The 25,321-nt window shown below is 41.2% G+C and overlaps 2 long non-coding RNA genes across 4 annotated transcripts in view; one reads left to right on the top strand and one right to left on the bottom strand.

Moving 5' to 3' along the window:
- Positions 1-5,730, top strand: part of LOC127001773 (uncharacterized) — an 11,922-nt gene extending 6,192 nt beyond the window's left edge. Inside the window, exon 3 of the long non-coding RNA XR_007755444.1 lies at positions 4,262-5,730. This is a non-coding gene — a long non-coding RNA (uncharacterized LOC127001773). The remainder of the gene's footprint in view (positions 1-4,261) is intronic.
- On the bottom strand, positions 3,448-25,321 carry LOC127001772 (uncharacterized). Of its 3 annotated transcripts, XR_007755443.1 has the most exons (5): positions 25,211-25,321; positions 24,458-24,531; positions 20,571-20,674; positions 9,421-9,510; positions 3,448-4,400 (listed from the first exon to the last, which is right to left on the bottom strand). It is a non-coding gene; the product is annotated as an uncharacterized LOC127001772 (long non-coding RNA). The 3 variants fall into 3 exon arrangements; XR_007755442.1 differs by lacking the exon at positions 20,571-20,674 and having other exon boundaries at positions 24,444-24,531; XR_007755441.1 differs by lacking the exon at positions 20,571-20,674.

The raw sequence follows: 25,321 nt of genomic DNA, 5'->3' as shown, positions 1-25,321 counted from the left end.
CAAATCTTGGTGGCAAGTTTAGCTTTAAATTATTTTATCTCCTTTTTGAGGTCATTTCAGGTTCCACTGCACCTATGAGGGAAACTAAATTTCTTATGTTAGGCAATTTTTCTTTCTCGCTATCTTTAAAGAGACCTTGTATTTCTAGCATCTCGTACAAACAATTCATCCCATAGAGCTTCCATTTCCTGCACTGCTCTGTACACTGCAGTTAGATTATATCCTCTCCATCAAGATGTGTGTGGGTGTTTGTTATATTCATCATTATTTTTTTTGTTTCACCTGTGGTGCTGGCAGCTTTCTTGGTAGGTCAGTAGCCAGCCCCAGCCCATTATGGTGCAGGCAAGTGTTTATAGTGCCACCAAGTATTTATGGTACCATCATCTGATTGGATACTCACATTAACATTAATGCAGTGAATTAATAATTTATTATTTAATTGTTTTTTATAGTAAAGAAAATACAAGTCACAATGCTTCTTTTCCCCAACATACCTAGAGTTTGCCCAAGTTCAGTCAAGGTATATCTGGTACTATTTAATACCATATTGACTGCTGTGATTACCCAGCTAACAGATTGCTGATGTAATAAACTTCTCAGTACATTGGTTGATTCACACATTCCCATGTGTGTATTTCAAGTGAGAGGAATGCTGCTTTAGAATTATTACAGCATAGCTGGTATCATTATTCTTATCCATTTCTCACACCCACCACCAGTCAGTTTAATCTAGTAATTCACTTGAACCCACAGAATCAGCTCTGCTTTTTCATGCAGTTTATTTTGTTTTCTATATGTTTGTAATATAATTAATTTTTTAAACTAAATCATTTTTTGTTATATTCATAAAGGGCATTTTTTAAATATTGATGAAATTGAGTTCAAGCTCCCTTGAAGTACATTGTGCAAATTAATGACATCTTTTTGGAATCTAAAGATTCAGCAAGTTGTAAAACCAAATGGCTTGAAATACAATATTTAAGACTGTGGTAGTAGCCAAAATTGGAATGAAAGAGAAATGGGGTGGGAAGAGAAAAGAGTAGGAGGGAAGTAGCTAGTGAGAAATTTCTAGACAGTGGCCACAGGGAGATGTATAAGAGGTAAGTGGAGGAGTACTTGAAAGGGCAAGAGCAGGAATAGAACACAGTGCAGGAGTGAATAAGGCGTTTAAAAGTTCAGTGGTCAGGGCAACTGAGGAAGTAGTTGGGTATAGGTCGTGTGGAAAAGAAAAGAAAGGGAGTGTGTGGTGGACGGATTAGATAAAAGAGGCAGTTGAGGAGGAAAGAAGGGACTACAAGAAAATGTTACAAAGAAATGTGACAGAGGAGGCGAGAAATGGGAGAGAAAGTACAGGGAGCAAAACACGAAAAGAGACTGGTTAGGATAAGTAGAGTGGATGAGGATTTTGAGGGGAAAATATCAGCAAAATATCAAAACCAAAAATCTTTTCTGCAAAGAAGTCAGAAGAGAAATGGGGGAGAAAAGTGACATTTGTGGCATGAAGAGGAGAGATGGAGTACTTGTGAAAGGGAATGAGATAAGTGAGGTATCAAAGTAGAACTTTGATACTGTAATGAGTGATAGTGTGGAAGGGAGAGCAGAAGTGACTAGTGTAGGAATAAAGATCAATGTAGCATGACCAGATCCACAGGGAGAGGTGAAAGGAGGTGATGAAAAGTAGTAAAGGCCCCTGGAATAACCGCAGAAATGCTAAAGTATGGAGATGTAGTTGCAGAATGGATGTTAGGGATATGTAACCTAATAAGGCCAGAGGACTGGAGAAGGGCTATTGTTGTATTGCTATACAAAGGGAAAGGAAGTAGAGGTGATTGTAATAGTTACAGGGGAATAAGTTTACTCAGTGTGGCAGGAAAAATGTATGGAAGGGTTTTAAATGAAGAAGAAAATACCTGAAAAAAAGTGAAGGCAATGAACAAGGGGGTTTCTAGGAAAGGGTAGAGTTGTGTAGACCAAATATTTGCACTGAATATTCAAGTTAAACAGTATCTAAAGAAGATTAGGAAGCTGTTTGCTGCATTCATGGACCTAGAGAAGGCATATGACAGGGTTGACAGGAAGGGATTATAGGATGTCCTAGGGAAATGTGGTGTGGGAGGGCATTTCCTCGAGGGGATCAGATCCTTCTATAAGGATGCAAGTGCCTCTTTGTGCATGAATGATAAGCTGAGTGAATTTTGGTGTTAGTGTGGGTGAGACAGGGGTGTTGGATGCCACCATGGCTTTTGAGTGTATACATGAACAGTTGAATGAGAGAAATGAAAGCCGGAGTGGGGGAGCTAGGATCAAGGCTAAGAGTCAGAGGTACAGAGGAGTCATTGATGACAGGCATGTTTGCAGATGATACAGTATTGTCAGAGAATGAGGGGATGCTGCAGACTGCAGAGGATAGTGGATGAGTTTAACAGAGTGTGTAAGAGAAAAAAATTTAACCCAGTAGCTGTGGCAATCATGTTTCTTTAAAGGCCCCTCAGAGCAAGAAAAATGAGAAAAAAATCATCACTCCTGCAAACCATTTCATAATATATCAACGCATATGTGATCGTTTATGCATCATCTATTTTTTGGGGTTAATATTATAGCAAAAATTTGGCCTGTTGCTGGTACACAGTAAAGCCACAAATTTGGCCCGTCGCTGCTACCAGGTTAAAGTGGATGTTAGAAAGAGTACGGCTATGGTATTTGATAGGGCAAGAGAGCAGACCATTGATTTTGCAAAGCCATACAGACTTGGAGCAGAGAGCACAACGAAGTGTAGGTTAAGGTTGGGGGAAGAGAGAATGGAGGAGGTGACGGAGTTTAAATATTTGGGGACAGTTTTATGTAAGTATGGAAGATGAGGTGAGGGAAAGAGAAGTGAAGGGCAGACAGTTAGTAGGTGCATTGGAGTTATGAGAGGAAGTGTGAGCATGAGGATAAAGAGGGGAATGAGGAACAGTATTATGCTGCCAACTCAATTACGAGTCTGAGACATGGACATGGAATGCAGCACAGCCATCAAGAACAAGCACAGTGGAAATGAGTTATGTAAGAGGTGCAAGTGGTGTTTCACAATGGGATAGAGAAAGTAATGACAGCGTGTATGGGTGTGACAGTGAAGGGGGTGGATTGTGGAGTGGTCAAATGGGTGAAGCTTGGCACGCTGAGATAGTCTGGACACCTGATGAGAATGAATGAATGAAACTGAGAAAAGTGTTTGAGAGAAGGGATTTTAGGGGAGGATCACTTGTTAAGTGGATCAGTAGGGTGAGTGAGTATTGGAGTGAGAGAGATTAAAGTACCAGGATTGTGTGCGCTGAGAGGGAGTGCAAGAACAGGGAGATATGCAGACACTTCTGCTGTGGGCACCCTCTGGAGGGCAGTTCCAGTTAGGGAACAGGGCTGAGGAGATATAAATTTTGATGTTTAAGATTGGGCAAAATAAATTACTTTTACAGCAAATCTTTACTGTAAGGTAACTGATACATAACACATCAAATTATCCTGACTATTTCTCTTAAGGCAGCTGTCGTAATCTGCTTGAGTCAACAATTGCTTTGCTAAGGCATCTGATTACTTTCAGTATGCAGCAAAAAGTGCTGTAGTAGGTGTTTCTGAAGGTTTAAAAATAAAAATTGTCTATAGTCGGTTCACCCGAGTCTGAAGTGAGCATTATCGCGCAACGTGCAGCCACACGGCATGTCCAATTTCGTGGATACTGTATGCTAGCGTACGTATGGTAAACAATCGTCAGTGTCAATAATATGCAGGCAGCAATAACAAATGCTGTCAATTATAGACAATTCTGAGTTAAAAAAAATATTAGTAATGTTGCAAACAGCCGTTTTATAAATATAAAGCCTTCTAATTTTCTTGGTGGTGGACAGCTTCAAGGCTGTTTAATAATCATAATCAGCGATCTTGTATATAACAAAACAGCTCTTTGTGACCTTACTAATATTTTTTTCTCATAATCAACTACAATAGACGGAATTTGTTATTGCTGCCTGCATATTATTGACACTGATAATTGTTTACTATGCGTAGGCTAGCATACAGTATCCACAAAATCGGACACGCCGTGTGGCTGCAGGTTGCGCGATAATGCTCACTTCAGACTTGGGTCAACCAACTATAGTTGAAAATATCTAAAATAGTCCCCGGAGAAAAACTCCCATACAATGGTAAGTAGAGTACAGGCAGTAGCTATAAAGAACATTTTAGAGCTGAATTTTCTGATTTAACAATCGTTTATCTCTGACAGTTCTGAAGTATGACTGACAGCGGTTTCGTCTCTTCGCTGGGTACAAGGCAGCTCTCCATCCAGGTTGCTTTGGTGGGTACAGCAACACCGATGACGACTTGTTGGAGATTTGTGATGGCTGGCAGAGTCAATGGAGCACCTGAAAGCAACAGTCCAACAATTTATATATTCTGTAACTGCAGAAAACCCTCTAATCACAGCTCTCAAGTCTGATTATACGTACATTATCAGGCTCTGGCAACTTGATGTCACAGCTGTGTGACGGTGACGGCAGGTTGCTGCAGCATTCCTTGGGTGCCCTGATATCACTTCTCAGTTTCTTACAAGGCATATGTAACTGTGGTATGAATATACCTCTGAGGTGAACATGGAGCAGTCACCCTTTTGAGGGATTGATTTACACAGACACGCAGACATGCATGGAAGAGAATGTTGTACTGTATGTCAACGATACCACCCAACCTCTCTTCAAAATATATAATGGTTTTGCACAAACTAGTGCTCCAAATGTCAAGGCAGGAGAGTCAGATAGAGCAACTCGCCCAAAAGCAAATGAAAACTCTGTTGTTTCAAACAAGATTAACACCAGTCAGTCTATGACAGGAGATATGCACACCATGATTGTGCCAGTGTGGTTACAGCACAGTAGCAATGAACATGGTAAAAGGTTGGTATATGCATTATTGGATTGTCAGTCTGATGCCTGTTTCATCAAAGAAAGCACCTTGGGAAGAAGGTGAGTTAGTGGCTCACCAGTACACCTCAAGCTCTCCACAATAATGGGAGAACAGATTGTGCCCTGCACAAAAGACGGACTTGTGGTACGAGGATTCGGTGAGCACCTGCACATAGATCTTCCACCTACATATTCCAAGGAAAATATTCCTGCTAAAGAAGCTCAAATACCATGCCCCAAGACAGCCTAAACCTGGCCACACTTAGCAAGTATCTCTAACAAACTGATGCTTTATGATTCAAATGTAGATGTGGCACTTATTGGAGTTAACTATATCAGAGCCATTAAGCCCAAGGAGATTATTGTGAGATGAAGATGATCCTTATGGACTAAAAACAAACTTAGGATGGGGCATTGTGGGCCAAGCAGTTAAAGAAACAAACGGTTTTGGATGATGCAGCGAGAGATACAGAATGATAGCTTGAGAAGATTTTAACTGTTTCACGCACCAAAAGTTTAATAAGTCTCTTTCCACTGCGACATTATAGACGAATCATATGTGTGCACAGCTTAACATCTTGTGTATTACACTGTGTTTGTTGTGTGTACACCTCACAAATATGTCACGCCTCGCCTGTTCAAATGTGTATGTGGCTCACTCAGGTTTTGCCATCACAGTCAAGAGCAAACGGCATAAATAACCGCATCTGGCAATGCACAATATTGTCAAAAATTAGCGAAGTGTGTGAAACAATCTGTCAAGCACCATGCTGATTCGAGTCTTCGTTTGAAAGATATTTGCGAAAAACGGAATGTCATAGGGTCTCATATGGATAGTAGGAATGCAACAATATATGACTTGGGCTAGTGCAACAAGAGCCATAAAAGTTGGGTTGTGTGTTTTTGCTTATGTCGGCAATTATTTCAGTTTCATGGCATGTATGGCATACAAAATAGAGGACTCATTGTCTGAAGCCACATCATAGGAATAAAGGAAAACTATAACAAAGTTTCCATGTCCTGCTGGCAGCCCATGCATGTCTGTGTAAACCAGCCCCCCAAAAAGGTGACTGTTCCATGCTTGCTTCACATTACAGTAATCCATAGTCTATAAAGTTGTTAAAAAAAAATAGTTTCACACATTTTGTTTGATTCAAGAAAAAGCTTTGTCTTCTCTAGACCAGTGTTTCTTAAAGTGTGGTCCGCGGACCCCCAGGGGTCCGTGGAATGTTCCAAGGGGTCCGCAGGATAATTTTTAATATCGATTTCAGTCAAATTTTCGGCCAAAACGTCATAATAAATTTTTTGTAGCACCAAATCCTGGCTTTTAAAGGCTTTGTCAAGTCACATTGGGATGACTAAGGCCTTGGGGTGAAATCCTCAACGAAATTCCGAAAAAGACACACACAAAAAAACCTGCAAACACTTTCAAAACTCAAGAAGAAAATTATAATAATAAAGGGTCCGCTACATGAGTAATTTTAATAAAAGGGGTCCGCTGCACAAAAAAGTTTAAGAAACACTGCTCTAGACCCTCATTTAGGTATGTTGGACTTTGTCTTTTTTTAATGTTTCAGCCATTTTTGGTGCTACTTTTGAAAACTTTCTGCCCATTTTATGCAGCTTATGCATTAATTTGAATTATATATAAAAAATAAATAAAAAAAAATAAATAAAAAATAAAAAATGCTGTAATCACTACCGAACATTCCCCACCGTTTTTACACGTTACCTTCAGCATTAAGATTACTATAGTCAGTTTCATTTCATCTATCCACTCGCAATCATAAAAGTGGCACCTGTGGATTTTTTTTGCATGTGGCCTATAGCGCCGGTAGGCGGCCCGAGTCGGTCATGGTGCAGGCAATTGTTTATAATGGTGCCATTATTATTGGCTCATGCTGTCCCCCGGAGCTCATTCTTGATTTCACTTGCGCTGCACAGCTTCTTCTAGAGTCCAGGTTGATAGGTGGTCTTCAGGACAGTAAGTGGGTAGTCTTAGGCCACTCGGCGTTGACTGAAAAATCCCAGGTGGTTAGCGGCGGATTTGGACCCACATCATGGAGAGCGCGCTGAATGCGGGGCTGTGCGGCACTCTAACCACTCAGCCACCACCTCCCCCAGTATTAGATTGTAATTGTGTGAAGATTAACTTTTTATTTTTAGTAATATATTTGAATGTTTGTGTATACAAAGAGCCCTCAAGTCCTCTTATATAAACTGCAAACATTCTAATTTGCATCAATAATATAGCATAAAAGCACACAAAAGACAAGCTTGTATAAGACAATACAGTCTGATCATACTCAAGATTTATAACCTTTCAAATGCCTACAATTCATCTCCTTGCAGGCACATTAAATGACATCTGGCTCTGCAAGTGCCTGTACATAAGGAATTTTGATAATTTGTTGCATGTAAATAACATGGTTAATATTCAAAATAGCCTAGTGTCACATTCAACAATTATTATTTACTATTTCAGGTTATTTTGAATACTGATAGTTATTTACATTTAGTACCTGATGAGATGAATTATGGGCATTTAAAAAGCCACTGATCATTCAAGTCTGATCTGACTACACTGTTTGATACAAGCTTGTCTATTTGTGTGCTTATTTAGTGTATTATTAATGCCAATCTGTATGTCTGGGATTTATATAGACTTTTTTGTTTACTTAAACATTCAAATATATTATTGAAAAATTACCTTGAATGTCTTTCACAACAGTTGATTTTTCACGAACTAGAAATGCGTAGGTGCCACATCTATCAAAATTACTGCTTTGTTGATAGAAAGATGAAATGAAACAGACTCCCTACACTGGGTTACTACAGATAAATCTATTGTTAAAATTTTTGGTTACTCCTCCCTTGCCAGAATATCATAAACAGCATTACTTATTACTGTAACATTAAAATACTATAAAAGCAATTTATACAGGGGTCTTCATTATTTGTCTAAGGCAAAGTTTTTCGTAAGAATACTGTAAAATTGGATTTAATTCGGAACTGGGTGATCTGTTTCAGAGAGACAGATCTTTCACTGATGGATAAAGTATGATGCTTTTTCACATGGCTATCATTCTGTTCACTACAGAACAGCTATGATAACAATGATGTGCACATATTGCAGAAATGGTCCTGTGTTTTAGCTGTCAAGATAATAAACACTGATATATAGCTCATTTGGCCATCTTGAGCCCTTATACTTGTTTAAGCTAACAACCCCACTGTTACCTCAGTGGATACTAGCCTTTTGCCACTAAAATTGCAAGCCATTAGAAAATTTGCTCTAGCACTCTCATGACTGTTTTGTGGTAACAAAAACTATTTCCATGTGAAAAAGCATCATATTTTACTCTGAAATCAATGGTTTGTGCCTAGAGTCGATCACTTAGGCCTGCAAAATATTATCCACTAAGGGGATCTTGAACAGCTTTCATGCTAACCCCCCATTTCTATTTATCTACAAGAATAACACAAAACACAATACAAAACTGGAATTATAAAAGAAAAGTGTTCCACTATAAAAATTATTTCATCATGATGACAAAAGGATGACGAAGGTTTTGGTTTTCATCCACAAATACTGATGATGGAGTGATGTGATGAGTAGTGGGGACCCCTGCAATTTCAAATTATAGTGTTCCCAACAATATAAATTTAAAGCTTGTTGCAATAAATGAGCAAAATACAGTAAAGTCTCGCAGCCTCTGCAGGCTCTGGTGCCAATCAACATTTTTCCTATTGTTTCAATTATCTGGTGAGCTTTCACTGACCTTGATTTTTTATTTTTTTATGCGTTTTTTTTTTACGTTCGCGCAGGTAGGCTTTCTTCATGGATGGTTTCTTTTAAAGTCCGGGTTGATGAGTGGTCTTCAGGACAGCATATGGGTAGTCTTAGGCCACTCAGCAGTGACTGAAACATTCCAGGTGGTAGCGTGTCCAGCATGCAGTGAATGCAGCGCCCCCACGTTAACCACTCGGCCACGGCCTACCCCAATTAGTCGTCGAATGCAACTTCACCGTACTACACCATCAACTTAAAGCTTGTCTCTGTTCCCTGCTAACCTACACATCTTCAACCTGGGTGGGTGGGTGGCTGCCTCAGGGTGGGAGAGATTTGATGGAAAGCAATACTTGTTGGGGGGAAAAGAAAACATCATATGGTTAAGAAAGTGGAATCTGTGCTCTAATGTCTTGTAAAATGGGACCACAAGCAAATACAAGTAAGGATAAGAAATCACATGGCCTGCTTGGTGAGATGGTAGCTAAAGAAAAGGGAACCTAATGTCTATTATCCATCCTCAAGAAAAGATTAATAAATTAAGATTTTATCAAAGAAAACTGGTGACCATCAGGGCTGGACAGCTGTTCTAATATCTACAATAGAGGGGGAGGGCAGCATAGGTTGAAGAGCACTGCCCTAGAGCATTCTTTCCCATGTACTAACAAGTTTACATCAGCTGCCTCTACGTACCTGTCGGCTGCCTGCCATCCAACCACCATACAGCTGAGGATCAAAGTCCTATCTTATGCAGCCTTCCTTCCATCTCAGCTTCATGTATTCCTGCAAAATAAAGGACAAAATAAGAATAGATAATAATGATACTTTACTATATATACTACTCTAAAAGATGATGTGAACTCATGATAAAAATGAATAAGGATGTGTTTCAGTTTTGGTATGAGTGTGACAGCAAGGGGAGTGGACTGTGGAGTAATTGAATGGGTGAAGAATAGTCATCAGCAGGAGGAAGTACAGATGAAGGAAGATTGTTCCAGAGTTTACCAGCGTGAGGGATGAAAGAATGAAAATGCTGGTTAACTCTTGCATAAGGGGTTTGGACAGTATAGGGATGAGCATGAGTAGAAAGTCTTGTGCAGCGGGGCTGTGGGAGGGGGGGAGGCATGCAGTTAGCAAGTTCAGAAGAGCAGTCAGTATGAAAATATCGATAGAAGATAGAAAGAGAGGCAACATGGCGGCGGAATTTGAGAGGTAGAAGACTATCAGTATGAGGAGGAGAGCTAATGAGACAAAGAGCCTTTGATTCCACTCTGTCAAGGAGAGCTGTGTGAGTGGACCTCCCCCACACATGAGATGCACACTCCATACGAGGGCGGACAAGGCCCCTGTAAATGGACAGCAACTGTGCGGGGCAGAAGAACTGGCGGAGACGGTACAGAACGCCCAGCCTCGAGGAAGCTGATTTAGTAAGAGATGTGATAAGAAGAATAAACGAGGATGAATTTGTTGAGTGAATGAAAATGACTTGAGGGAAATGGTATCATGGGGGAAACCACTGATGAAATGGATGCTCATTGTGGATGAGCACTGAAGGGAGTTGGTAGGCAAGAGATTGAGTGTGAGGAGCGGGAGTGTTGGATTATTAAATGCAATTTAGTAGAGGAATGTAATGACTAGGACTACTTTGCAGTAGCAAAAGTAAGGATGAGAGATAGATGGGAAAGAAGGGAATGGCAAATGAATGACTATGACAGTAACTACAGGCAGATGTACAGAAGGAAGGTGAATTACTTAAAAGAGCGTGATTAGGAACATAACAGTGCTGGAACGAGTGAGGTGCTTGAGATTTTAAAAATTTCAGTGACAAGGGCAACTTAGGAAGCAGTTGGGAATAGGGTGTATTAAAGGGGATGGAAATAGAATGCATGGTGGACAGATGAGGTAGAAGAAGCAGTTGAGGATAAATGATCTGCAAGAAAGGTTTGTATGAGTGTAACAACAAACAGACGATACAGTTCAACATTGACAAACGCATTGCCTTAAATGTTGAAAGAAATAAACCCCCCAAATAATTCCACATTAAATAACACAGCTCTCGGCCACTCCAGCTGTGACAAGGATTTAGGTGTGCATGTAAGCTGTTATATTTGACCCAGAAATTACTGTATTACCATCAGAAACTATACAGAGTATAAGGTAAAGGTAAAATTAGGTGCATATGCTATAGCTGCACTTTGCTGTGGTGCTCATCTTTTTTGCATTGGCCCTTTGAGCCTGTGGTGGGAAGAACCCGATACCCTGGGACACAGGCCAGTGCGAAGTCCAGGATTGCCACAGTTTACCTTCCACAGGATGTCTCCAGTACCCATTTATTGACCAGTTCAAAAGGGAGGATGAACAGCTGGGTGAGGTGCACATTGACTGCTTGGGATGGAACTTGAACCTGGGCCTACAGATTAATGGTTAGGTATGCTAACCATTGCTCCTTGGAGGAGCAATAGTCTTTGTTTATCTTTCTAGAAGCATAACCAACTGACACTCAGAAGTTATCCTTAAGTTGTATTTGGTTAGGCAACACACGGATCATGCTGTACAGTTTTAGTGTCCCTTTTATAATAAAGATATAGATTCTCTTGAGGGAATACAGAGAAGAATGACTAAATGATTCAAGGACTTAGGAACATACTGTACAAAGAAATACTGAAGAGACTGAACTTATATTCTTTGGAAACACACAGACTGTATAGATATTTAATTGAGGTTTTCAGCTGGAATATAGGGATTAATAAGAGCAATTCAAGTGATGTACTTATGTTAAAAACTGATGTAGGAACATGCAACAATGACTATGTTGAATAAATTCAAGTTCAGGAAAGTAATAGGCAAAAACTGTTTCATGAACAGGGTGGTGGATGGGTGGAACAAACTGAGCAGGTATGTAGTTGGGGCAAACATGATTGAAAACTGTAAATGAAGGTTAAATATATATATGGATGGTGGTGCATCCCCCGGGTGTATGCCCCTATTGATTAACCCATTCTCAGGAGCTGCCATTGTAGGCCATCTGGTCTCTTGTAATCTTTTTTTATATTGTTGTGTATCCTCGTGTGTAAAAATCTGTAAGTAGAAGTGAGAGAGAGAAAGTATAAAAAGTAAGACACTGTTGTTGTTGAGGCTCTTCATGCTGTCTGTCTGAGCATCACTGAGCCCCTCCGGAAGGCCACAGTTGTAACCAGGCTTTTGCCGGTTTTAGTCTTGTTGGCTAAGTGATTGTGTGCTGTCCAGTCCTCCATAATGTGTTTTATAGTATGAGGTGTTATGTTATAATCAAGGCTGGTGTCCAAGATGGAGTTTTCCAGCCTCTTCTAATAACTCAGAAAGCCTGGATGGTGCCACACCGCAGTCTTGCTGGGTGGACGGTCTTGATGGGCGAGGAGGGATTCTGAGGGATGGATTTCTGGTGGATGGGCATGCAGCAGTGTTGTCTTTGAGTGACTAGATAGATTGATGAGTGATTTGGATATGGGTATGTTTCTGGAAGCTGGTTTGGGGTGGAAGTGTTGACAGTATTTGTGCATAATATCTGGGGTGTTGTTTTGATGTTTCTTGGTGTAAGTCATGTGTTCTGTCATGTAGTGTAATGAGTGGTGTTAGCTTGCAGTGCCTGCCACAAGAGTTTGTGAGCCTCTCATGTCAAGGTGATCCTTTACTTTGAGGACTTTGGTTTCATGGTGTAGGTGATCTGTAGGTGTGGTAGCTGTGTGCCCTGTGATTATCTTTAAGGCTTTGTTCTGAATGGTCTGTAAGGTGTTGAGGTGGGTTTCAGCAAGGTTAGGAGCCCATGCAGGGCTGGCATAGTAAATCACTGAGCATATTGTTTGTATACTGTGGTAGTGGTGTCTTTGTTGTGTCCAAATGTTGTATGGGCAAGTGATTTCAGGGTATTTCATCGGGGTGTTAACTTGTTTTTAATGTTTGTAATATGCTGTTTAAATGACTGATGTATTGTATGTGACACCAAGAATTTTGGGTGTATGTGCGTGTGTTAGGGGAGTGTTGTTTATGGTAAGGTGTGGGATATGTCTGTATTCTGTATTCCAGTTAGTGAGGAGGATGACTGTGGATTTTGTTGGGGCTAGTTGTAGTCTATTTGTGGTGAGCCATTGCAATAAGGTGTTTAGGTATGGCTGAAGGATTTGTGTGGCAGTGTTTGCGTTTTGGTATATGTATACTTGTAAGTCTTATGTCATCTGCGTATCAAGCAATCTGTATTTGTGGTGTGTTGGGTGTGGGTAGGTCGTGCATGTACAGATCAGAGAGTGAGGGTGATAAGACGGATCCTTATGGGATTCTGTTTGGGAAGTTTCTTGTGTTTGATGACTGTCCGGCAAAAGTGACATGTGCATACCTACCAGCTAGAATGCTGCTAGATGGTTGCCCAGCCATGTTTTGGTGTTATGCATGTTTGTGTTGAGAATTTTATTTGTGAGGTTGCGTCGGGGTATGACACCATATGCTTTACTAATATTGAGTGTTGCTAGGAGTGTTCTGTGGTGTGGTTGAGCCGAGTTGATGCCTTTAAAGACACTGTGGTTTGTGAGAAGGGAGTTTGTGGAGGGGAGTGGAGTGGAGTGGTCGAGAGCCATGTTGTACTGTGGCCAAGGGGATGTGGGGTGTAGTGATGTGGAGTATTAGGCATTCTGTAACCTTTGAAGGAGTGCAAAGGAGGGTGACAGGGCAGTGTGATGAGGGTAGTGTGGGTCTTTGTTGGGTTTGGGAATGGTGATTATGATACCATGCTTCCAGATGTTGAGTATCATGTTGTGTGCATAACTGTAGTTTGATATTTTAGTGAGTGCTTGAATGCCTTGAGGTCCCAGGTGAATGAAGTGTGTGTTACTAATTTTATCTGGACCAAAGGCAGATGAATGTTTGAAGTTGTGTATAATGTGTTTTGTTTGGATGAAGGTGAAGGGACTGTAGACTGGGTCAATACGGAACTGTCTTTTGCATCGGATGATCCACGAGTCTTCTGGTGTGGGAATAGGTGACTAACTTTAGAGAAAAGGTTAATGAGAATCTTTGCTTGTTGTTTGCTTGAGGGTATGGTGTCTGTGTGATTGTGTGGTGTAGCTGTTAGACAGTGTGCTGCTGTTTAATGTTTGTATTCAGCAATGTTTGTTTTGTGATCAAGTGTTTGGACATAGTTGTGCCAGCTTAGTGTTTGCTGTTCTAGGATTCTGTTGTTGATTTGTGTGTTAAGTGCTTGTAATTGTTGTATAGTTTCCTATGTATGAGGCGTTGGGGAGTATTTTAATGTATTGTGTTGTCTGATGAGGCCATCAATTTCTGATGTGAAGTTGGGTTGTGTCTTCTTTTGTTGCCTCTTGGGATGCATTTTTTGTCTGGGTTTTCAATAATGGTGCTAAATGTGTGTACAGCATCATTAATGTTTATAATGAGTGTGGTGTTGAATGTTTCAAAATGTTCTGTTTCCATTATGAAAGATTCTGAGTTGGCTTTTTTGTAATTAAGGTGAGTGTCTGTAAGACACTTGGAAATATTGGTTAGAGAGTAAAGAGAGAGAGTATATGAGGATTTTGGTAAGAATATATCAGCAAAATATCTGGAAAACAAAATAAATCAACTGGGTGGGGGTGCATCCCCTCATCCACACTATGAATGGGGTCCCTCCAAGCAAGTCTCCATGCAGGCCACCATCCCATCCTAAGTACCTCATGGCAAGATCCATCAACTTGTTCAAGCGATGAGCTTTGTAGTGGTTTCCTTAACTTTCTGCACCTTTGATTATCTCTTACAGAAATGACTGGCAAGGAGGTTCAATTTCTGGGTGGTATGCTACATGTCTATATAATAAGAGTTAGTGTTCATATACTATGAAAATAATAGGCCTCAATTCATTCTCAGAGTTATTGTTGATTCAACACAAAATCAATCTAGTGATATACATTGATTCTGTGTAGAGACTTATTACCAAAGGCATCAATTCGCCTCTTCATAGAAGTAGGTATGCAGCCAAGGGCCAAGAATTGCAAGGCGACATAACCTTCCTATATCATGCTGCTGGGGTAACAATGTGAGAGAGAGGCTTCTGTGTGCTGTTCAAGAGGTGGGATGCTAAGTGTAGGTCAGAGCAATGAAACCATGAAAGATTTGGCATGGGTGTGGCAGTTGAGGGTGTGGATTGTGGTGGTTGAATGTGTGAAGCATGGCACTCTGTAGTTTGGACATGGAACAAGAATGATTGAGGTATTGATCATAGTGCAGCAAATACCAAGGTCATAGCTATGGCACATAAGAATGACTTTATGAAAAAAATATATGAGGACAGGACTGAGGAAGAGATATCCAAAGGATACCATGAGAGAAATGGATCAGTAGAGTGAACAAGTATTGAAAAGACAGGAGTTGGTAATCAAGAAATAGAGTGTACTGAGAGGGAGTGTCGGTGTAGTAGAATAACTGGAAACTCTAGAATATATGGAGACGGGCATTGTGCACAAGTGTTAGGAGGCCAACATATTATGCTATGTCTGGCATCAATAACTGTGCTCTTGTGCTGTGAGCAAAGCAGTGGAGCTGTTGAATTTTGATGGGCAACAGGTTAGCAAGCTGATTCAGTGACTGGATAGCTAAATCAAGGAATTTTTAACTGTTCTTTGAATGGAAATGAGAATATATATATAAAAATAAAAATAAAAAATAAAAGACTGATCAAAAGTGGGGAAAGTTTGCTCAAAATATGAAAGCCAAGAAGTAGGTATACGGTCAGGTGTAAACCAATGCATGGTGAAATAACTTCCCTCTCATGTTGCTAGGGTAACTGAGTGTGAGAGAGAGGCTTGTGCAAGCTGCTCAGAGGCAGGATACCAAGAGTTGGGAAGGCCTGGGGGATGCGGCAGTGTGATGGGCTTGGTGCAGCAAAAAGTGAATGAATCGTGCACCTCATATTGCGCTGGGCACCAGTGCGTGCACACAATGAAGTCCTCACATTTTCAAGCATATATTCTCCTACACTGGTGCTGGGAGAGTTAAAGACACTTCGGTCATGGCCACCCAGGGCCACTAGTGAGAGAACAGACCATTGGAAAAAGAAACAAATACAAATTACTACCTACCCAATATTTTGATTATCACTCAAATCAAACTATCATTCATATTATACTGCACTCCAAGTTTAGCAGCACATGACATACAAAACATAGCTGCCTACAGTGCCTAGTATATGGAAAGTTTTGAAAGCATCACCTGAAATGGGTGTTGACAGCTCAACTTTAGAGACCTACAGCCCCATCCATACCATCAGGCAGTGCCCAGAGCAGTAACTCTGTTATTACACACTTTGTGGCAATCTTGGGACTTACATGACTGATTAACCATGAGCACAAAATATCAACTGGTTTGCTCATCAAAGTTGTCAAAGAGTGTACAATGATGGATTTAACTTGTGACTGCCACTGCCTGAGTGTGGATGGGGCTTATGATGTTGACAGAACTGGAACTTGCCTTCAAAGTATCATAGCAGCAGTAGATGCCATGAAGAGTTCCTTAGTTGAGCAGCATCTTGACAACACAGCCAGCAAGTGCCATGCCCTTGAGATTGATTGGCATAGTTGTGGTGGATGTGCAGAGTTCTTGTTTCAGGGAGGGTCTTCAGAACACCATACAGCGAATGAGTGCCATAAAGAGCCATGACTCAAGAGAAGTGGCAATATATGATGGGTAGTGACAATCCCTCTCGCTGTTAATATCATGCCCATCTTGCCCCGAGCCACAGGAAGACTTAGCTGTCTCGGGTTCACACAAACACCTGTTAGATACCAGAGTCAACAGACATGGGGCAATAATAAGAAACAGTAATAGACTACTAGATGGTTCTTAGAGTACAGTAAATTCACTCTTCTCACAAGTAGCTACAGTTCCCGCAATTACAGTACTTGTGACACTTCCCAATATGCATCCGGTCATTCTCCTGACAAGTTGGGGTACATTGTTACTTTATTTATGTAGGTGGCACAAATAATCAAGGAAGTGGAGGACATTTATGACAAGAAACTGAGAAACCATAAACAAGTTCTTACACACAATTTTTGCCATATAAATTCATCACAAATTTATGAACACAAAAAACTGTGTATTTTTCTCTGGTATCATTGAAAAGGTTACGGCAAATGGCAGAAAGGAGGGATGCCCAGAAATTGGTTCCTGAACCAGTTCTGCCAAGATAAATATGGTAAGTCAAAAGGTAAAGTTGTGGATGTGTAACGCCCTGAATTTCACACTACTACAACTCCCACACAAACACAGCATGTAACAAAATGCACGAGAAATTAATCTAGACAAGAAAAGGTTTTGCCGGAGCTGGGGATCAAACCCATGACCATCGAGATGGGAAAGGCACTCCTTAACTAGTTGGCCAAAGAGGTCACCCACTCGTTGAGTGAGTTATGGGAGGCTCGCCCATCAGCTGTGTGTCAGCACTACATGGTTCCCCATCCCTATCTAGATTAATTTCTGTGTGTTTGTCCCAAAAACTTCCCATTTTCTATGAACTCTTCAGAGACCATGGGCCATCACTCTCCCCGTTACCCCTTTAGGGAGACAACAGAATCACAGGAGAGGATGCCCACCAATGTGCCACCAGTGTAACGCACTGAATTTCTACTCCCTAGAACTCCACATAAACACAGCGTGTAACAAAACACACGAGAAATTAATCTAAGTAAGGAAAGGTTTTGCCAATGCTGGGGATTGAACCCGCGACCAGCGAGACGGGAAAGCCGCTTTTTAACAAGTTGGCCAAAGAGATACCCCCCTCGTTGAGTAAGTTATGGGAGGCTTGCCTATCAGGTGTGTCTCAGCACTACAGATGTAAACTATAGCTGTGTGTGGCCTCAGTATTAATCACTGTCTCACTGGCCCTTGAGCCTGTGGTGGGTGAGGAACCATGAATTACCCTTGGATATATATACAGGGTGAATGTGACATCCAGGTTACCACAGTTTACCTTACCCAGGTTTACCTAGGCTACACATTTAATGACCAACCCAAATGCCAAATGGGAGAAAAAACAGATGGGTAGGATGTGCATTGACTACCCAGGCTGAAACTTTAATGTGGGTCCTTGCATTTGTATCTAGGCATGGCAACACCTACGCCATTGAGGCGTGATGCAATTCTTCATTAGTTAGTACCTAAGCTTCCTGCTGGATATCAAAATGGGACTTATTTCCTTTATTGCCACTTCCTATTTTTTCTTCCATTTGATAGCATTTAGTCACGCGAGTGCTTTGAGGCCTCACTTGCTGTCCAAATAAATGATAACCATAATATGCCTAATGGCCACATATGTTGAGAAAGCATGGAGTTGACTTTAAACTGTATGCCAATGATACACAGCTCTATCTGTCGCTGAGTGACGTGGAAAACAGTGAAGATAAACTGAACAGAATTATGGATGATGTTGGGAAATGGATGAATTCTAAGCAATTGAAGCTGAATGAGGACAAAGCTGAATGCCTGATGGTGGGGAAGAACAAGGATCTCAGGAGGCTCGATATCTCCACTCTTTGGACTAATGATGGCACTATGACTGTAAAAAAGACAGTCAAAGACCTAGGTGTGATAACTGGTTGTACTCTATCTTTCAAAGAACAGATCAACCAGGTGGTGAGAACAGCAGGCTACCATGTAACTAGAAAGCTGGATTATTGTAATTCACTTTATTATGGCCTCCCTAAATATCTGCTGAGGAAACTACAACTAGTCATGAACAAAGCTGCAAGGGTAATAAAGGGTCTGCTGCCATGCAAGAGAATAACACCTACACTTATAGACTTAAATTGGCTGCCCATTAAGGCACGAATAGTCTACAAAATAAGTGTCTTGACTCACCAAGCAACAGTACTTGGTAAACCTTGATATATGAGAAATTTACTACAGGAATTTAATCTGGACACTGCTATGTCACTGAAACAGTGCAGAACAATATAGACTCTATGAGCCCAAAGTTAACCTGAAACTGGGTTTCAGAGCATTTGAGAAGTGCCCCAAGGCTCGGTAATGGGTTACCCGAGGATGTTAAGAACAGTGGTAATCTGGCAACCTTGAAGACAGCACTGAAGACTCACTTATTCACTAAATCCTACAACCTTACAAACATGAAGACAGAGGACAACTTTCAGTGCTAACATTATTATTATAATGTTGACAGCCCTGTGGAGCACTGTGCTGCAGTGGATTGGGGCCTGAAACCGCATCAATGGTAACGGTAATGGCCAGGAAAGACAAGAGGGTCAGAGGAGTGGAGTCACTCCATTAGGTTACGTTATTATGTCTTAAGTGACCTTAAGGAGGGTTGTAGGTTCAGTGCAAAGCGTATCACTCCTACATGATGAAAACAATTAAAGGTAACTAATCTGACTAAACTAAATGCCTAACTTGATCTGACCTTAAATTTATTACAATAAATCTGATCTATCCTGACCCGTCCTGCTGTCAAAATGTGGTAAACAGAATAACTCCCTAATTTCGTGACTATCAATTTGCGAGAAACATACATGGGAAACAAAAGATTCAGAATGACAAAACTTACACTATATGTGATAGGTAGGAATTATCTGATTATCTGCCTTGTTGATGCCTTATACCGAAATGATCACATGTGCTGATCTTTTTACTGATGACTTTTATGACTTTAGTTTGAATCTCAGCACAGCTTTCATGAGACTTTCCAAAGACACTTGAGCCATCACCACCACGCCAGTAACTATATAAAGAATCAGTATTATTTCGTTATGCCACTTGTGAATATTCTGCTCTTACACTGCTTACTTACTCCTACCCTCTGATGTCTGCTGGTGTGTATAAGCAACTTGAGAGTAAAGAAATGACCAAAGCTATTCTATTCTCCAATCCTGCAACTCGTGAGTGAGTGGTCATGGTCCTGAGCGGATGTGTGTTGCGTCTATCTAGCTCCACACAGAAAGTGTTGACATGGCTGTCAGGGCCAAGGGACTGGGGGATTTGTGTTATGTTTGTGTGGAATTCTCAGGCGAGAAGTGGAGTGGATGCTGTTTGTGTCCTAGGTGGTGTCATGTGAAGTGTGCTTATTTGTCTGGGATCAAGCAGGATAATATACCTAAAATAAATTGGATATGCACCCCATGCCTCCATAAAGAGTACGTATCTGGCTACCAGCATTGTGGAAAAATTGGATGAATTCAAGCAAGAATTATCTAAAGAAATATCTGTGGTTAAAGATAAGGTTGAATCAAGGGCTGAGAAGGTGCAGGAGGAGCTGGGATCAGTTATTGATGCACTTCGTGCTGAGAATGCTAAATCCAGTTGGGCTGAGGTAGTGAAGAGAGGCAGGAAAGTCAAGAAGAATCTCCTAGTTGTGAAAGCTTCTACCCAGGAAAAGAAGGCAACAGATATGAAAGATGAAATCTCCCAGGCACTGAATGGCATTCAAATAACTAATTCAAGATTCACAAATGGAGGTATTATTGTCATGAACTTTGACAAAAACACAAGGGATGAGGCTGCTCAAAAATTGGAGTCTGTTAAGCAAATTAGTATCAAGAGTGTTGGAAAGATGAAACCAATGATCATGATATGCAATGTGCATAAAGAGGAGACCAAGGAAAAAATAAAGGAGACCATCTTAGACCCCAATGAGTTCTTACACACAATTCAGAATGTTGAGAATAAAATTGAACTTATTTTTAGCAAGCCTGCAGCTGGCTGCACGATGCACTACATTTTGAGGTGCGACCCAACTGTGAGAGCTGATTTACAAGAATCACGATAAGTTAAAAATTAGAATGGGGAATATACACAGTGAGAGACAGATACCGTACCATGCAATTATATCTTATCACAGATACGGCCATCTTGAGGCAAACTGTACTGCTAAGAGCAATGGAGAAGCCCCAAAATGAGCAGTGTTGTGTAGTCCTTCAGACTGAAATTGAGAGAATTCGTAACATAACCAATCATGGCTATTAATTAATTAGTGTTTGTACTCGAAGATAAATTGTGTGATAAGTGTTCAGTGAGTTGGAAATAATCGTTGGATATTTAATTTGATACTATAAAGAAAATATCAGACATATAAAAACTGAACCAATGGATATTTGTGATACTATGAAAAGGGAAGATATTGGTATTAGTACAAACCTAAACACGGCTAAGTGACTAAGATAATGCCAAGGACATCAGTAGACTATTCATGAAAGCAACTTAAGACTCGCTCACTCGCTACAACGTTTGAGAATAAGTGCATCGAGGATTATTATTGAGGCTAACATTGTAATTGTTGGCGGCCCTCGCAGAGCGCACTATATTCTGTTCAGAGCATAAAGTCCGTTCAGGGTGGAGCTGGTATCGTCGTTTACCTCTAGCCATGCTGCCAAATCAACCTTCGTACATGCGTCTCTCTCTCTTATTTCCCATCCATGTGCTGTTTAAAATTGATATTTTATATATTCTATATATAGTAAAGGAAACTACATAGTACAATGAGTGTCGATGTTTAGGATTATAACAACGATTTGTATAAATTCTATGACATGTGGCAGCGATTTTTTCCCATGTTGCCACGTTATGGTGGTGGTGGTGGTCGGCATGTCCCCTTAGGTCCCTCCCCCGGGTCGAGAAGGAGAGAGGGAGAGATAAACAGGTGGGTTGTGGGTGGGTAGGTAGGGAGAGTGCTAATCTGATAATTGGCGGTCGAACTGGCAGCGCCGCACTCATGGGAATTCCAGAATGTGCCACACCTTGAACCGACTTCATCTGGATCTGGATCTGGATATATGATGTGCAGGGCACCCGAACAGGTGCATAACACACATATTTGTTGGCTGTTGGGGGGACGGGGGAGCCGGGTGTGCAGGGGAGGTAAGTGAATCAAGTGTAATTGTTAAGTGTTGGTGTGTTGTGGTGACAAGTGATTGTGTATTTGTCTTCTGAATGAGTCTATTGTATTGCAGTCTAAAATCTGATGAGGGAGGCTGTTCCAGTCACGTATGGTGCGTGGAAAGTATGAGTGCTTGTATGCATCAGTGTTAGTCACCTAAGGGATAGTTACAACGATTTAGCTAGAGCAGTAAAGAAGAACACACGTATGGCAAAACGTAATTATGAGATTAGAATTGCCAGGGAAGCAAAGACCAATCCAAAGGGCTTCTTTCAGCTTTATAAGACCAAGGTTAGGGATAAGATAGGGCTGCTTAAGTCAGGAGAATCACTGATTGATAGTGATGAGGAAATGAGCGAGGCGTTAAATAGATATTTCTTAACTGTATTTACCAAAGAAAGATTAGATGATATACCTCAGGGAGAACAGATCTACAGGGGAGAAGAGGTAGAAGAATTAACCGACATCAACATAAGTAGGGAGCTCGTGATTAGGCAGATAGATAAACTTAAAGTCACTAAGGCGCCAGGGCCAGATGAACTTTTCCCCAGGGTAACAAAGGAATGTAAAACTGAAATAAGTGGGCAGTTAACAGAAGTATTTAGGAAATCACTAGACACAGGGGTGGTGCCTGTTTCATGGAGGCAGCCACATGTTATTCCAATATTTAAGAAGGGAGACAAATCTTCTATGAAGGACTAAAATGCTGATTAGTTTGACGTCAGTTATAGGTAAAATGATTGAGTCAATAATAGCTGATAGTATTAGGGACCATATTGACAGACATAATTTAATTCACGACTCACAGCATGGGTTTATTAAAGGAAAGTCATGCCTCACTAATCTTTTATCCTTTTACAATAGAGTATACGAGGCAGCTGACAAGATGAGAGCTATGATGTGGTTTATCTTGATTTTAGTAAGGCCTTCGATAAGGTACCTCACCAGAGACTGTTAAATAAAGTCAGGGCTCATGGGATAAGAGGGAAGGTATTTGATTGTATTAAGACGTGGATTAGTGACAGGAAACAGAGGGTTACCATTAACGGTAAAAAATCCGAATGGGGTAATGTTACCAGTGGGGTTCCTCAAGGTTCAGTTTTAGGCCTGCTTTTATTCATTATCTACATCAATGACATAGACAATGGGATAACTAGTGACATAGGTAAATTTGCAGATGATACCAAAATAGGACGCACTATTAGGACAGGGGAGGATGCTAGAGCACTGCAGGAGGATCTCAACAAACTGTCAGCTTGGTCAGAGAAATGGCAGATGAATTTTAACATCACCAAGTGTAGCGTACTTAGTGCAGGAACACGCAACCCATTACATGGGTATAGTTTAGACTCCACACCGATAGGCAGGTCTGAGTGTGAAAGGGATTTGGGAGTGTTAGTGAACTCTGACTTAAAACTAAGGAAGCAACGTATTAGTGCGAGAAATAGGGCTAACAGGGTATAAGGCTTTATCAACAGGACGGTAACCAACAGGAGTGCAGAGGTCATCCTCAGACTCTATTTAGCATTAGTTAGGCCACACTTAGACTATGCTCTCCAGTTTTGGTGCCCACACTACAGAATGGACATCAACTTGCTAGAATCAGTTCAGAGGAGGATGACCAAGATGATTCAGGGGCTGAGGAACCTCCCATATTAAAATAGGATGAAACATCTAAACTTACATTCACTAGAAAGACAAAGAGTGCAGGGAGATCTGATAGAAGTATTCAAATGGGTCAAGGGTTACAACAAAGGCGATGTAAGTAAAGTACTGAAAATTAGCCAGCAGGATAGAACTCGCAGTAATGGATTTAAATTAGAAAAGTATAGATTTAGGAGAGATATAGGCAAGCATTGGTTTAGTAATAGGGTGGTGGGGGAATGGAATAGACTCAGCAATCACATAGTTAGTGCAGGGACGATAGCTTGTTTTAAGAGTAGACTGGATAGCTACATGGACGAAGACGACAGGTGGCAGCGAGGTGTGGGTGCAGTAAGGTGGCAGGGTACTGGTGCGTGCATAGTACCGCCGGTATAACGAGGATCAAGCCTCTACCTGTAACCCCTGAAACTATACCTCACCCATCGTGAGTAGTGGGAGGGATTCTGGAGCTGCCCTGTGTAGGCCACCCGGCCTCTTGCAGATTCCCTATGTTCTTATGTTCTTATATGTTTGGTATTTATGGATGTGTGTGTTACGAGTACGTTGACTGTTTGCGTTGTGTAGGTATGTTTGTGGGTCAATGTCAATATGAGTGTTTGTGATCTTGAACATAAGTGTAAGTCTGTGTGCTTGTCTGCGTATGTGAAGAGGTTCCATGTTTATCTGTTGTTTGATCCGTGTTGTGATGCCAGGCGTTCGAGTGTAATTGTTTGTAATGAACCTTGCCGCCTTGGTATTGATTTGTTCTAACCTATCAATGTTTCTGTGTGTGTAAGGATCCCACACCCTGGAGCAGTATTCCAGTGTTGGTCTCACAAGTGTGTCATAAGCTATGTGCTTAATGTCAGGTGTAGTTATGTAAATTCCTCCTCAGGAACCCCAGCGTTCTGTTGGCTGTGGCACTGATATGGTCTATGTGAGTGTTGAATTTCAAATTTCATGCTACGAACAGACTATAGCAGTGGAGCGGGGCCTGAAACCTCATCAACGGTAACGATATAGGGTATACTACATCACAAACAACGGTCACCAGTGATGAGTACGCTAAAATCTACCAGAAGAAATTGCCAACCATCAGAGTGGCCTGGGTGTGCCACTAGATAAATACCACATCACAAAATCAGAAAAAAGTGCTATGAAAAGAGCCTACCGAGTTTACTTTACCTGGGGAAAGCTTGATCTTGATGTCACCGGTGGCTTGAGATTTCTCCCCCGCCAGGCCTTTGTATCGGCAGCTCCTGTGAAGGAAAACAAAACAAACAGAAAGTCAGTTTTCAATTACTCGGGACAAGATATTATGGACAATTTACGGGTTCACCCAACCAACGATTTTCTGACGTGGTTCATGTTTTTCTGGTGATAGATGTAGTGAATTGCATGACTTTGTACCTCATTTCCGTCGCAAATGTCTACTTTTCGAGTTATGCCTCTTTCCAAGTTATGCCTATCCCTTGCCCGAACGATCTTGGGGACCTGTGGGAACACGGGGTTTTTGGGTGGGGGAGCATGAAATCGACTAATATGCATTTCAAATGAGGTCGACTAGAAATCAACAGAATCACATTAGAACACCAGTGAAAAGGCATAGCCTACATTTGTTTTGAAGGGAGCGGGGGAAGCGGCCATTGCGACGGAAACGTGGTACAAAATCGTGCAATTCACTACATCTATCACCAGAAAAACATGAACCACGTCAGAAAATCGTTGGTTGAGTGAAACCGTAAACTGACCGATATTACTGCCTACATCTTGCACGCCACATGCTCTCCAAGAACTCTTTCACCGCCTCACTCGTCCACTCGTCTCTCCACTCAGCCCCAGCAGCAGCACCATCCACTCCCTTACGGTCCTCCCATTCACTTCACGTCCCATCTCACTCAGAAACACCTGCATCATCTTCGAGAATATACTTCTTACCTGGCACTACATGCTGGATTTATGATGCGCAGGGCACCTGTACAGGTACACGGAAAAGAAGATCACCTAGGCTTCCCTCATACCACACCTCACACTCTTCTTCTTCTTCTT

Source organism: Eriocheir sinensis, chromosome 21 (genome assembly GCF_024679095.1).
Source record: "Eriocheir sinensis breed Jianghai 21 chromosome 21, ASM2467909v1, whole genome shotgun sequence".
Taxonomy (NCBI): Eukaryota; Metazoa; Arthropoda; class Malacostraca; order Decapoda; family Varunidae; genus Eriocheir; species Eriocheir sinensis.
The sequence above is the reverse complement of the archived record's forward strand: the minus strand, read 5'-3'. Positions and strand labels throughout refer to the sequence as shown.